The 14,010-nt window shown below is 49.9% G+C and overlaps 1 protein-coding gene across 1 annotated transcript in view; it reads right to left on the bottom strand.

The window, feature by feature from the left end:
* LOC122373003 (irregular chiasm C-roughest protein-like) overlaps positions 1-14,010 on the bottom strand; it is a gene marked incomplete at its 3' end in the record, with an annotated part of 61,455 nt that overhangs the window by 33,894 nt on the left and 13,551 nt on the right. Inside the window, exon 2 of the mRNA XM_043350713.1 lies at positions 11,893-11,964. The remainder of the gene's footprint in view (positions 1-11,892; positions 11,965-14,010) is intronic.

Here is a 14,010-nt window from a genome sequence, read left to right on the forward strand (position 1 = left end):
TGTCTGGAGGTCTGTCTCCAAGCGAACCGTAACGGCCCGTGTGACGAGTGAGGACGCCTCAGGGATGCGTACCGCCTTCAGCAGCTGGGCGCCACACGTGCGGTCGGCTCGGCACGGCCGTCTGGAGTAGGCGGCACCCGTGACCAAGCTGGCACGTGCACGAGCGGTGCTCGAGGTGAAGATTTAGGCCAGAGGAACTGACAACACTGAGGAGTCGCATGGGATATACGGTCAACTGTGAACTAGTGTGTGGAAAAGTCGGTGTGACTGAGAACTAAAGCAGCGTTAAAAAAAATAATGTCAGCTAACGAAAAGTTGGTTCAAGGTATAAGAAAAGAATGATGTAAGAAATGCCAGAACTAGTGCAAGCCTTAAGCAAATGCAATAACTTATGCGAGCGCAAGTCAATGGCACCACGCCGCTCTAGAATATATGATACGGCTGTCGACAGGGTAATGCAAATACATAGCACAACAAGTGACCAAATCCAAATGCAAGGAACATTTCAGTCATTGCGATAGCCGCATCGACATAAGGTCAGAGTAATTCGATCACATCAGTTGCTCTCGAGAAGACACGAGCTGGATATATTTAACGTCAGATTTCAGTACGTGAGACGATATTTTACGGTTGAAAACTGACAGGTTCGGCTCCAAACACCAGCGGTTTCATCGCGAAAAGTCTCCTGACAGGAGCTAACGTTTATACAACAAACGCCCAGTCTGGCCTGGCAACTGACGCAACCCTGGCAACCAGACTTTTAACGATCCCGGGGTCAACAGTATAGACAATGGAGAAAATATTGGCCTACCAGACGCAGTCGCGCCAGCAAAACGAAATAAATGTTTTCAGACTAAATTATATTGCCCACCTGACATTCGGGATCCGAACGCATCTGCATGACCTATGTAAATGATGCGATGCAACCTTTGTGCTCAGTCTGTGCTAAACTTGAACATAAATAAACATAACCACGAAATGCTCCGATAACAGTCGCGCAAGCACACCGCGCTTAAATCAATGTCGCTAGTTTTCGCTCCGCTGCCTGACCGCCTACATTCGGAAGCGGTGCGGGTCGTCAGCAAACCGAGTTTGGTGCTTCTGTACACACACAATAGACGGGCTGAAATTGGGTCAACACGGAGAACGCAATCTGCAGCGGCGCAGTGACGAGATTACCCGTCCCAGTGCGTTTCGCAGCGCCACCGCGCGCCGGCCCCAGCGGAGAGCAGGCTTCCACGCCGGCACGGATGATTTAAAGCCGTCTCTGCCCTCAGACGAAACTACATAAACGATGTAAGACCAACTGAAATAAAACGGCACTACATTTACCAGTTCATATCTTGCATCAGATGCAGAACCAATCAACAGCAAGTAGCCTTCCTAACGATTGACAACCGTTCGATGCTCCAGCCGCTCCCGACAGTGCCCAGAAGTCACAGCTCTACGGGATTCCGTAACCCGGAAGCAGCGGTTCACCCACTCTACCCAGCTCAGCCCAGCAGTGCATGAAAAACGCCGCGAGGCCCGCAGCCGGGTCGTCGAGAGCGGCAGCCATGAGCGGCGCCCTTCGCTGGCGCCCACGGATCAATCGTCGTTTTCGACGGGCCCGTTTGACATGTGTAGGGGCGGGGAGATCCACTTTGGGAGGAACTCAGGTCGCCTCTCTCTCTCTCTCTCTCTCTCTCTCTCTCTCTCTCTCTCTCTCTCTCTCTCTCTCTCTCTCTCTCTCTCTCTCTCTCTCTCTCTCTCTCTCTCTCTCTCTCTCTCTCTCTCTCTCCCTCCCTCCCTCCCTCCCTCTCTCTCTCACACACTCTCTCTATCTCCCTCTCTCTCCCTCGCTCCAATCCTCTACCCTCAGCAGCATCGGTCTTGAATGGAAGCGTGTCGCACGGTTACGCCGAAGCGGAATCTGAACATCCCGGCACGTCCATGAATTTTTAGCGAGTCAAGTCGGCGGCGGCTGGCCAGAGCAGCTGAGAGCCGCCAGCCGGCAACATGTTCACTATGAGATGGTGACAGCGAGATGGGCTAGTTCGGGCGTCATACGCCGGCTCTGAAATGATACTTTCATGGGCCACTCTCGGCTTTCCAGATGACAAGCAATTTTGGAACATCCCTGATCAAGAGCGCAGTTAGCTCGGGATTACAGTAATCACAACGCTTTCGGTGAGCGAAATCGCATCGCATCGCGCGCGGAACTGCGACTTGTCGTAGTATTTTAGTGTACAGGTGCTATGAGAATTTGGCGAGAGGAAATTCAAAGCAGCAGGCACATGAATTTTAGATCAAATGAAGTTGGCAAAACAAATGAAGCTTGCTCAGCTGGGCTATTTGAGTTTGTTTATTTAATGATTCCTGTCACCTGTCCGTGCTTCTATCCTCAGGATACTGAAATCCTTCTCCTCCACGCCACAACCCCCTTCCGGGCTGGGCAGGCAACTTTATCTCATGCGGGCTGCTCCCTTGGAGCGGCACCGCTGCTCCTGAGGGAGCGCACCCCGTAGCCGGGTGCAGTGAGTGCCTTGGGGCTGGGTGGCCTGTCCTCTGGACGGGCTCAGCCCCGGCGACTCACTAGGGTGCCCGCCCAGACCAATGTCTCCCCCTAATTCCTATCATCCTTCCGGCTCTGAAATGGTCTTGTCGACCGAAAGGGCCTAACCCAACAAAACAAAAACAAAAATGATTCCTGTTAACATGAACCATAACATTACAACACGGCTAACCAAGTCACAATAGGCTAAATGAAGAACCGGACAAAAGGGAAATCAGTACAGGCAAGCCACACTGGTGCACGGAATTCGACGGACCACATCAATCAACTCTGGTTATGTACCACTTCATTTCTTGGTTACTGGACTGCCTGTCGGTCATGCCGGAGACTCCTTGGAAATTGTAATTGCAGCAGTGCCCACTGCCCGGCGCTTGATAAGCCGCCCCGGACTTGAACTGCCCCAGGGCATGACATTTACCTACATCAAGAAGTGACGTTAGTCTGGCCAGTCCGACATATACCAGGGATTCGACAGACGATATGAAAACTGAAATAAGTTAATGAATGCATTTTCAGTATGCAGGGCTGTAGTGATGAAGTAATATAAATACACCTTGCAAGCATGAAGTGATCAGTGATGTAACTGGAAGCGAATGCATGGATGCGAAAAGGTTATGCCATTCACGATTCAATGCATAAAAGTAGAACATAGCCATGGTTCAAAATCAAACAAAGCTGAAACATCACGAGAATTCACATTGTGCACATCCAAGCCTCACACACTCTCCTGATGACAGACTTTGTCACCAAACTTCTCACATGATGACAGGACACTGCAGAGTGTCATCCGTGCCACGTGATAAAGCAGACCGTCAAGTAAACATGGTGTCATCGATGCCAGTCAACCGGAGCAGCCGGCAGGGGGTGTTTCGACATCACAATCTCCCATCGCCTCTGGGGTATTACAATGCCGGCGAGCGGAGCAGCAGAGGGCATTAGATACGATGGATCGATTCAAGTAGTCTATTTAGCAGGAAATGATGAGAGTTTAAACACATCTGGTATTTAACAAACGTAGTAAAATGTAAAACTAGTCAAAACGAAACATTGAACTTTGCAGCGAGCATGCTACATCGATTCGAACAGTCTTCAAATAAGCATATCACTGAATGAGGATAGAACTAAATAAAAATAGACTGCTGAAAGGTCAGTTTCCATGGCATAAAACTATCGTTGCCTAAGGCATACTCGTACGGTTTGATCCTTTCCGACCCATCAGATCTCCATCACGGGGTCCGCCCCCGCCCCCGCCCACGTCCGGTCTTTGACGGGCGGCGGAAGTGAGTGGTGCAGGCGCCCGCCGGGCGGGGATGGAGGCGGGGCGGGGGCGGGGGCGGGGGCGGGGGCGGGGGCGGGGGCGGGGGCGGGGGCGGCTGAGGCTTTGCTGCATATGTACCTCAGAAAGTCGGCAGTCGCAAGGTCATCTGACAATCGAGCATCGCAGTCAAGTGTTTGGCTGTATAAATAGGAAGACTTGTGGAGAAATGGAGCGGAAACGGACGAGTACTTGTGCTTACTTGGGGAAAAAGATGCGTCTTTTTTGGGGGAGGGCATGATGCGATTGTTTGGATATCGGAATTAACATGAAAAACACGGGCTGTTTCCATATAACATGTGAAACTATCATTCCACCTAGAAACAAGTGAAACGACCATCAACGTCGTTACCATCGCCTGCGAACAGATAATTCCATTGACCATGCTACCGGGTGCACGAACGAAAAAAAGCGCCTAGCTTCATCAAGCATCGCTGACCTGGCGTGACAAATGAAGCGATCCGAAAAGACGCTTAAACGGAATATAAATTGCACCTGAATGCAGGCACCCACCCACTCTTGGTGCAGTCATAACAAACCCACTTGATTGATTAGTGCGGCAATGAAAACATCGCCCCGGTATTTCGCCTTTGACGCGGCCGGCATTCAGACCGTACTGAAAGATCCGCTATGCGCTCGGCTATTCTCCAGGACAATTACTGTATGGATCTGCACCTGGGCTAACGACAGGACACAGCCACGACACAGCACCCATTACTCACACGCTGGTCGAATGGAAGGATACGCACCAGCGAGAAATAGTGGCAGCAGAATCAAACATGGCATGTTATAGACGGTGCAGTATGTCTACAGAAAAACTTCATACTAAACTGAGTTTGTATGAAAGGGATGAAGCAAATCCCTTTCCAGTTTGTATTCAGTGCTGCATAATTTCATATATTTTACGCCTGTAGTGGCAAACTTACTAAAAGAATGACGCTGTACATCCCTCGCCCCGTGTCACCGGCAACGTCTCAGTAAATTTAACTGCTCAGTTCGCCACGCCGCGCCATGCAGATTTGCCCCCGCTGGGGTGCGCCGGCGGGGGTCGGCACGCGGCGCCTCCGGGTATGTCCTACACGACCTGCACGCCACTCAGCCTGATGAGCGTCGGTCGGTGCCGCAGCTGCCAGAGCAGTCAGTCGGCTAGGAGACGACCGTGTACCCAACGGGAGTGGTCGCACCGCTGCACCACCGCCGCAGCTGCTGCGCCTGCAGAGGCAGCCTTTCGTCGGAGAATGCGCCCGTTCTTAGTTGATATAAATGCAAACACAAATATAAATATTATTTTTCTTTCTATTTCGTCTTTACTTCCGTATCTCCTTATGCTATGCCCCTGTCTCTTTCATAACTATTTGTACCTACTTTATCCTTTAATTCGATCCCGCAGTTACCAATCTGCCTTCCTTCAGGCATCCCCTAGTTCATGCATGTGCTTGCTCCTCGCGTGGGCTCGCAAAATATATCAAGAACTGTCCATGACAATGGGAATTAAATATCGCAATGACGCATGAATACTGAAGCACGTCATCTGATTTGCACACAGTCAAAATCGGACACGCGACTCGCGTTACGTGCCAAATATAAGTGTCAAATCTTACGTGATTTTGTCTTCAGCGTGGGTGAAAGACGACACACGATCTGTGATTAACTGAGCTGGGTCTGGCGTGAAAATGCAGACAAAAGGTCGGTAGGTCCGTGTGTTGCAAACGGGCCATGCTTTGTTGTACTTGCTGCTGTCTGCGGTCGGATGATCAACGCGGGAGAGAGGGAGGGTGACAGCGCAGGAGAGAGGGGAGGGTAGCCGTCTGGGGCGTCTGTCTGCAACTTCAGAGCATCATACATCAGCTGCACACAGACATACTTCCGGCGCCAGAGGTCGGGAACACCCGCGGCGGCGGTGGGAGCCGCCCCGTCCCGCCCTGGCGAGACATCCCCTTCCCGGGCGGTCCCCACGTGTGGACGCTACCGCGCCACCTCCTGCCAAATCCTCCGACAATGACTCATGCTCCCCTAGAGAGGGCAATGAACAGAGCAGACCCGTGCGCCACTACCTCTTGTGATTCGTTCGGCGCTGCGGCCGGAGTCATTCGGTCATGATACGTCTTTATCTGGACACGCCGATGGCGGTGAAATGTTCGCTCCGAGTGTCGTGAATCGAGAGATTAGGGGGTTCCGATGCCTCCCCGAGGAAACATCACTTACTATCAGCCGTGTCGCGCACGGGACGGTCGCCATTCAGGCACGGTCGGATTCCGGATGGAAAATTAAATAATGGTTACGATTATTACATTATTACAAGCTAGTACCGGGTCTAGACTGACGATCATATGCAAGACGACATCCAGACGACGTCATATGGCTTCTTGTCGTATTATATTCTACGGGAGTTCAATGATCCCTCCAAGATCAGAAGTGTAACAGACTGGACTGCAGTAACAGCGCGATACTGAGCCGTGACGCCGTGCCGTAGCGGCGTGACAGCGTGACGCTGGTCGGTAGCTGAGTGACGGTGGGCGTCGGCGACCCAGGGGGCCGTCGTTCACGACAGCTCACATAGTTGCAACATCAGCGAACGACGGCAAACTGGAGAAGGCGGGAGCTTCGCGGGAACTGACCGAGTCCGGACATACCACATACAACAGCGCAGCGACTATAGCTCTGGCTCCACTCGTAAGATCTCACTGACACGCCACTCCAATACCGCCGTGCAAAGACAAAAAAAACGATTACGTTAGGTCAGGGGTCACCTGAACGTAACCGTTTTTGCCTTTGCGTTTTTGTGGTATTATACCACATCCAGTAGAAAAGGTAAGTATTTATACTGGCAAACTTAAATCATCAGCAAACGTTAGAAGAAATTTGAAACTCTGTCGTCATACGCCCCTTGATACCTATCACCCTGCATGCAATTCATTACTAAACCTAACGACCATGCACAGTGCTGGCCGCTGGTATCCTTCAGCGTAGCGCGCCACGGTAGCCTGCACCAACACGGCCCCGCAGGGACCTCTCCGAACAGGTGGTGTCTGAGGAAGCACCAGAGCACGATAAATCGCATCACCGTGACGCCTTCAACGACACTGAGCGGTCTGAACGACACCTCAGGGTCACCTGGAGCCCTCCAGGGTGCCATGAGCGCCCGACGGCTTCCAGGAGTGCTGACAATCCGGCGAGATGGTACGGCAGTGCTGTAAGACTTCACGAGCAGACAGCAGCAGAGTTTAGTGTAGTACGGCGTATCGGGATGTTCGTTCGGCTCGCGCTTTTCGAGATCATGAGGCAATATCGTGTGCATTGTGTCATTTTGGAAAGCGCCACTCTTTAGAAATGGCCAGTTGCGTTCTTCTGTGCGCAGCTGACGAGGTGACACGTACAATCGTACATACAGCAAAAAGTATCTTTTCGTGACAAAGAACTGTGAAACATGCTCCACTTGCTGACAGCAGCCAATGAAAATGAAGATATAACAACTAATTTGTAGAGTAAGGGGGTCAAGAAGGCATAAAACAAACATTTCCTCGTGAGTCTGCGTAATGCGTATACTTACCATCCACCACGGCATTGTACATGAATAAATGCGAGCCGTTCCAAGTATCCAGCCGGTGCAAATGAACATAAATGACAAGGCAGGGCTACGGTAACTGACGTGATCGATAAGCCAAACACAGCAGGTAGTGTAGTTCTCGCCCAAGGTGGCAGTACAATGAGCACTGCAACGGATGTCAATGAAACATTCGTTGACACAGCAAGCAGCCATCCAGGACTTGCTCGATACGCTATTTTAGATTATGGTGTAGTGGTCATTACTACTAGTCCTGGGGCCGTATTCACGTCGATCATTTTCGTAAGAATTTTCTTAAGTTTGACCTACTTCTTAAGTAAATTTTTTTAATCACGTGAACTCCGTCGATAAAAACTTAAGAAGTGTCGACGTGGATACCAAATTATACTTACGAAAGAAAATCGACTTACGAAGTCGACGTGAATACGGCCCCTGACCTACAAAATAAAGTCGGCCAAGACAGGCTCACGCAATGAAAGGAAGGTGCAACACCCCTCAACAGCCATAGGAAACGGTGGTAGTGCTCGGAAGCGGTTCGGTTTGCCATGGTAAAATGAATAGTTTCCATATTCCTTGGCAAAGTGGGTGGAGTGTATGGACACTGAAAAATGTACTACCTTGCTGCTTAGTTGCCATGCACTGCCCTAAAATGGGCAACTTGGCAAACGTTATTGATCACATGGGCCGAAAATAGCGAGTGGCTGGAAAGTGGAAGCTAGCTTAAGCTCGCTCACTCAAGGCATCTAAATTCTTATCTCCATCACGAGGGAGAAAGGGTTCCAACAGTCGTATCACCAATAGCTGTCATTAAATATATGTGATTAAAGCCTTATTTAGGTGAGCAGCTATATAAACATTTTCAAAATCGGTTGAAAAATAAAATACTATAATTTCACATTTCAAATAAAATCCTGTACGGAACGGAAAGCGAGAAAAAGGAATATGGAATATCTTTTTTATCGCGAGCTCAAAGCCGCAGCGAGCGGCACTTGTGTTTCAAGCATCGGTCCTTGGACCTATCGATGTTGGTTTGATGGGTTGATGCTACAACTTCTGACGTGTGTTTCTGCTGACTTCAGTTTCAGACGTGCTCAAATTGCAATTAAAATCGGCAGGGAGGTAGTTGTTTTAATTTGGGGCATTGTGATTTTGTAGATGCCGGAAAAGAAATTAACCTATAATCCAACCAAGAAAAGCATATAGACATAACTGGAAACGAAACATAAATAAATTGGCCCGCACAAGTGATAACTACCAGAAGCGAATTAGGGAATGTGACGTCCAAACGTCACAACATCCTGATTAAGCAAACAGTAGTAATGAAGAACAGAAATCTATCCAGCGATGCATGAAAAAATATAATGTGATTTCAACTGAAAATACGCATTGGAAAAAGTGAAAGCACCTCGTCGGTAAGAACTGGCAACCTCCGATCCTAGGAAGAAGGAACCACAAGCGGACCACAGCGTGACTCACTTCCGGACAGCTGAGCCCACATTCCGACATCGGAGAGCGGCGCTTGTCCCACCAACCCTCCCTCCCCGGTCCATCCATCTCAGTGCCGTGTCTGTCTCAGTTCTGGTAAGTACGTAGAGCGGCTGAGGACCTGGTCAGAGGCATCGGTGGCTGTGCGACAGATCCATTCTGTTGTGTGCAAGAGGACAGAAGGGATGTCCATTGTCCATTGTCTAAACTCATCCCATCCTGCACTCAGAAGATATGGATTGCGGAAGCCGACCGACCGACCGACCGACAGGTCGAATATCTTTCCGCACCCAGCCAGGTGCCGCTTCTCCGAGACATTTAAACTGCATGTGCATTCTGTTGGTACAAATAATTGTTACTTGCATTTTCATCTAGAAAATTAATTTGTCACTGTCTCGCATATTGTATAGTGGAACGGGCAAGTCAGGATGGATTGGGCGCGAAGTGGTGATTGTACGATTGCTGGTAATATGACAAGCGCAGCACCATGCAAGCATGATTTTCAGCGTAAAGTTTTGTTGATGGTATACCGAGTCATGAAAAAGCTCTTATTTTCGCTCAAAAATACATAGCATTACCAGTTTTATCTCCACTGACACTAAACTCACTGATTAAACCGTGCCCTGAGTAAGCTAGCGACAAATCACACTCCCCTATAAATAGCCGGGCACCCGGGGTGTGATAGGTAAACGCTGGGTGGTGGTGGCGCCCTCGTTCACACATCCGCTGCCCAGGGGAGGTGAGTCACTGCCGCGACTCCCCGCTCCAGCTGAGTCATTGAAATGACTCCGCTTTTAGCGCGACTTCAAAGCACTGCGCCGCGCGTTATCACTGTTCTGGCCAGGGTCTTCTGACAGAGCCACTGCCGTAAAATGAAAAATGGGAGCACCTCTCGACACGAGAATCAGACAGAACGAGTGGTGTCTTTGAACGACTTGGATATTAAATGATGAAAATAGATGTTGAGTTACTTTTAAGCACAAAGAACCTGTAGTATGACTTCAGGAAACCGTTCTGCGGGCATTGGCGTCGAATGAATAAGCGAACAAAAGGGAAGGCGTGAAAATAGCGTTCCTGATAAAAAGCATCGTTGGTAAAATACAGACAACAGTTGCACCTATAACGTTCCCTTACCCCTACACAGATGCACGTATATTGAATGTAATAAATGCTCCTCGTTGTGCGGCTCTCGTTGGTGCATGCATTCTTAATAGATTCCACGACGCATGAAATAAATTGCCGGAAATAGCAGCACCAGCCGATTGAGACCTCAGCTCATTACCAGGTTGTTTTCTCATCCCAACATAAATCTCCTGGATTCCTTGGAACTGAAGACTGACTTAAAAGGCCGACCGGTCGCCGATCGCCACTAAGAATGGCCATTGAGGAAATTCATTCAGTTCCGTATTCACGGGCTACCGAACGGCCTGATCGGACGGCCTGCCTGATGCGTCGATAGCATCCAATGATCTGAGTAGTTCTCGGCTGGTACCGCCAGCTGAGGCTTCTGTCTGTATGTCGGTCTGTCGGTCTGTCAGTCTATTGGTTTGTCGGCCTGTCCATTCGGCCTGTCAGGCTATTAGCCAATCAGTGAGCTGGGTGGAGTTTTCTTAACTACTATAGTTACTATAGTACTACTATAGTAGAATAGTAACTACTAACTATATCCGTCGGTTTGTCAGATTTTGAATCTGTTGCCGATTTGGTGGCTGGCCTGTAAAATCTGTCGGATTGTCACTCTGTCTTTTGGTTTGATGGTTCGAGCTATATAGAATAAACGTCCCAGATATCCTGATGCATCTTCCCATACCTTTCTGCTATATCTATAAGCATCTCCAGTCTTTCTAAATCGTCTAAACTTTACAGTCCACATTTAGCATAAAGCGACTGCTAGATAGCACGGGAATTTGCGTCGTAAGCGAAATAGTTTTTTACAGCTGTTTTGAATAACATTTAAAGTCAGTAGTTCGAGATAAGGACACGACCACTGGGGGTCATTATGCGCTCAAACTACCGCGTCAAATGGTGACGAATTCATGAGGCAAATACGGCACAAAATTTATCTGGGGGGTCAGTATCTGATGAAAAGCAAGCGTCTTCGTTCTGGAAACATTACAAAACCTAGCTTCATTTGAAAAGATTCCATGACTGAAACGCATCGGCTAAGTACCCGAGTAAAACTGAATGCAGCATTACATGAAATGACCGTCATAATCACTATTCCGACAAAAAGTCGTTATTTCATCTCAATCAAAAACCCTACCTATCGAATCAATCAGAGCAGGCATCCAGGCGCGTACCCCTTCTCATGAGTTCCCAACTGACCCGGCCGGTCTGATAAGTGCACAGCTCGGTCCCTGAGGCTCTGGGGCACGAGTTGACCTCGGCGTGACTCATCTATCAGCTTGATTGACTTGGCGCCGCGTCGCCTTAGGTCATCGGTTCATCGGCGGAGAGCAGACGCTCCCCCTGGCCCGGGGTGTGACACTGGTATGACGTGTGGTGACGTGTGAGACTTGCAACTGAACTGTGCTAATGGGTAATGACAGGGAGCGGCGTAGGAGACAATATGACGGCGGTCTGTCAGATGGATGGTTCTTCGCTGGTTTATTAGATTGGCCTGCCGAAAATGTGATATCCATTTAAAAATGTTTAAATTACACCCGGTTTTGGTAGAAAATTCGACAGAAGCAGACAGAGACCTTCTAAATCTCTCAGGCCTTTACCCGGCGACTAGCGATGTGGAGCGGCACGGGTATATTGCCTGGACACAGGAAGGTCATGGGGGCATGTGCGGGCTCGGTCAAATGCCCTCCGGATATGAGCGGCCGTGACATATCAGCACCTTTCTACGTAAACGATAAGGTCGTGACCTTTGCAACATTGCCCCTCCGAGGCCATATAGACGTGTCAGACATCAAATTATCGTCGTGAAGAACCCGGGTGGTTCTGGTTTCATCCAGTCGCACATACCTTCAATCTGAAGCGCCGGTAGGAGGCAAAATCTGTTGCAAGTCAGAAGACAAAAGAACGCCAGACCAGCACCTGGAAGAAGATAACGTAAGTCAGACAAACAAGCGGAGTGGAGGTAGCCATCTTTGAGTTTTCTGGTCATTTCCTTTGCTCACCATCGGGCTGTTTTAACGAACCACACAAGTGATCTCCCTGACACAGATTTCACACATGGGACACCACATCTCCCTGGTCACATTTTCCCGTCGATCCCCCACTCAGTCGCCGCTTGTCGGAGCTTGTTCGACCCCCGCGGAGTCTCCGCCGTTCGCAGACACGACTTCTGAGCACATGTTTACGCGCTGTATCCAGTTGCGACCGCGGTGCTGCGCTGTTGACACAGGAGAACGGTTTCTGGACCGCTTCCACGCCTGCTGGCAGCATGACGGCGCGGTGGTGGCAATGGCGACGCGCGCGCGACCAAAGCGACGCGCCGAGCGCTGTGACAGTTGCGCCGCAGGAGGGACAGTCGCGCCGCGGAGGCTGAACTACCAGGGCGTCACAGCAGGGAGGCGAGGCTGACGGAAGTCAGTGCCTGTTCACAGCGGGTGCGTCTTCTTCCGGCAACATATTCAGCGTTCCAAGCGTAAACGATGTTTTTCGGGGAACTTTGGCTATGATTACCCTGTTTGATGTGCAACAACAAAAACGAACAATATTGTTTATTTGAAACGATGAGATTTCCATAAAAGTACATGGACTTGGAAGCAGCTTACTTTTTACTCCTGGCGCATTACTCCAACGTTCGAGTCTATGGTCTTAGTCCAACCTTCCAACTTAGTCCAACGTTCGAGCCTGCCTCCGGTATTACTTAGTCCAACCTTTATTACTTAGTCCAACCTTCAATACTCAGTTGAGTTCGCCCAACCAGACTCCTGACGAATCCGTCATTCTCAGACTCTGTTGCACTTTGCACGTGGAGCGTTGCAGCTTCAGCCCGCCCACCAGTTCCCCGTCAGACACATTCAGACGTTCCGCAGAGTGGGATCCTTCCCCGTTCCCGCAATGAACTCGAGTCAGTCTGGCGGCGGACCACAGTCGGTAGTGCAACGATGTCAGACAGCCAGACATGATGAAATGGCTGAATACGTAATAAATCCCCATTGAGATGACACGCCAGTCTACCAAGCGTATGGCGCAAATGCAAGGACTTCAAGATAACAGATGATGACACATCAGAACGCTGCGTAGTGCGTACGGAGCCCACGAATGTAGAGACTCTTTGACGAGAGGCAGTGAACGGGGTAGCAACAAAGCCAGCCACAGAGGTCGGGGGGCGGCGTGGCCACGACCCCAGCTTGTTTACGTAAGGGGAAGGTCTGGGTTGGGGCTGTGACTGGCAGGTGTACGGAGCCGTTTGACAAGGGTCCTGCCACACAATCCAGCCCTTGTGTTAGGCGTTCTGACCAGACGAAGGGGGCTGGCAGTCAGTTTGTGTGGTCCTGCGAGGGGGAGAGAGGGGAGGGTCCTCTCCCTCCCAAAACACGCCCTGATGGAGACATCCGGTATACAGACTCGCAGCAATGCACGGCGACCGGTCTGGCAGCCGAAAGATGGAGGTGTTCGCTGTTCAATTGCAGAGAAGCTTCGGTAGATCGATGGCGGGACGTCGCGATATTTCGAAAGCGACATTTATCGTCTGGATGTCACACCAAATGGGCGAAGCAAGCAACAGTCACTTTGGACATCGATTGGGAAGAGGCATGTCTGCTGTCCCGCCGCGCAACTCTCTTTGAGCCGTTCAAAGAGTTGTGCTGCATAACCGACGACAAGAAGAAGTACTGACCTGAGCGATTGGCAGGGCTTGATTAGGCATAACAACACACTTGGATTAAAGGAAATTAATGGGAGGGAATAGTTTCAAATCATTCAGAAACCTTCCCCTCATTCCCTTTGCAAGACAAAATGGTCATTCTATAGAAACATACAGATCGAGAAACATCTCGTGATTCAACGTAACGAAATTCTGAAGAAGCCAACTTACACGCAAATATTCAATGACAAGACAGCGCGTGTCGTAATATCGCTTCATCATGAACAAGGAATGTCTCCGCTTATTTTCCGTCGTCCCTCCTTTGT

The sequence above is a fragment of the Amphibalanus amphitrite genome, unplaced genomic scaffold (genome assembly GCF_019059575.1).
Source record: "Amphibalanus amphitrite isolate SeventyFive unplaced genomic scaffold, NRLGWU_Aamphi_draft 001429F_arrow, whole genome shotgun sequence".
NCBI classification, from domain to species: Eukaryota; Metazoa; Arthropoda; class Thecostraca; order Balanomorpha; family Balanidae; genus Amphibalanus; species Amphibalanus amphitrite.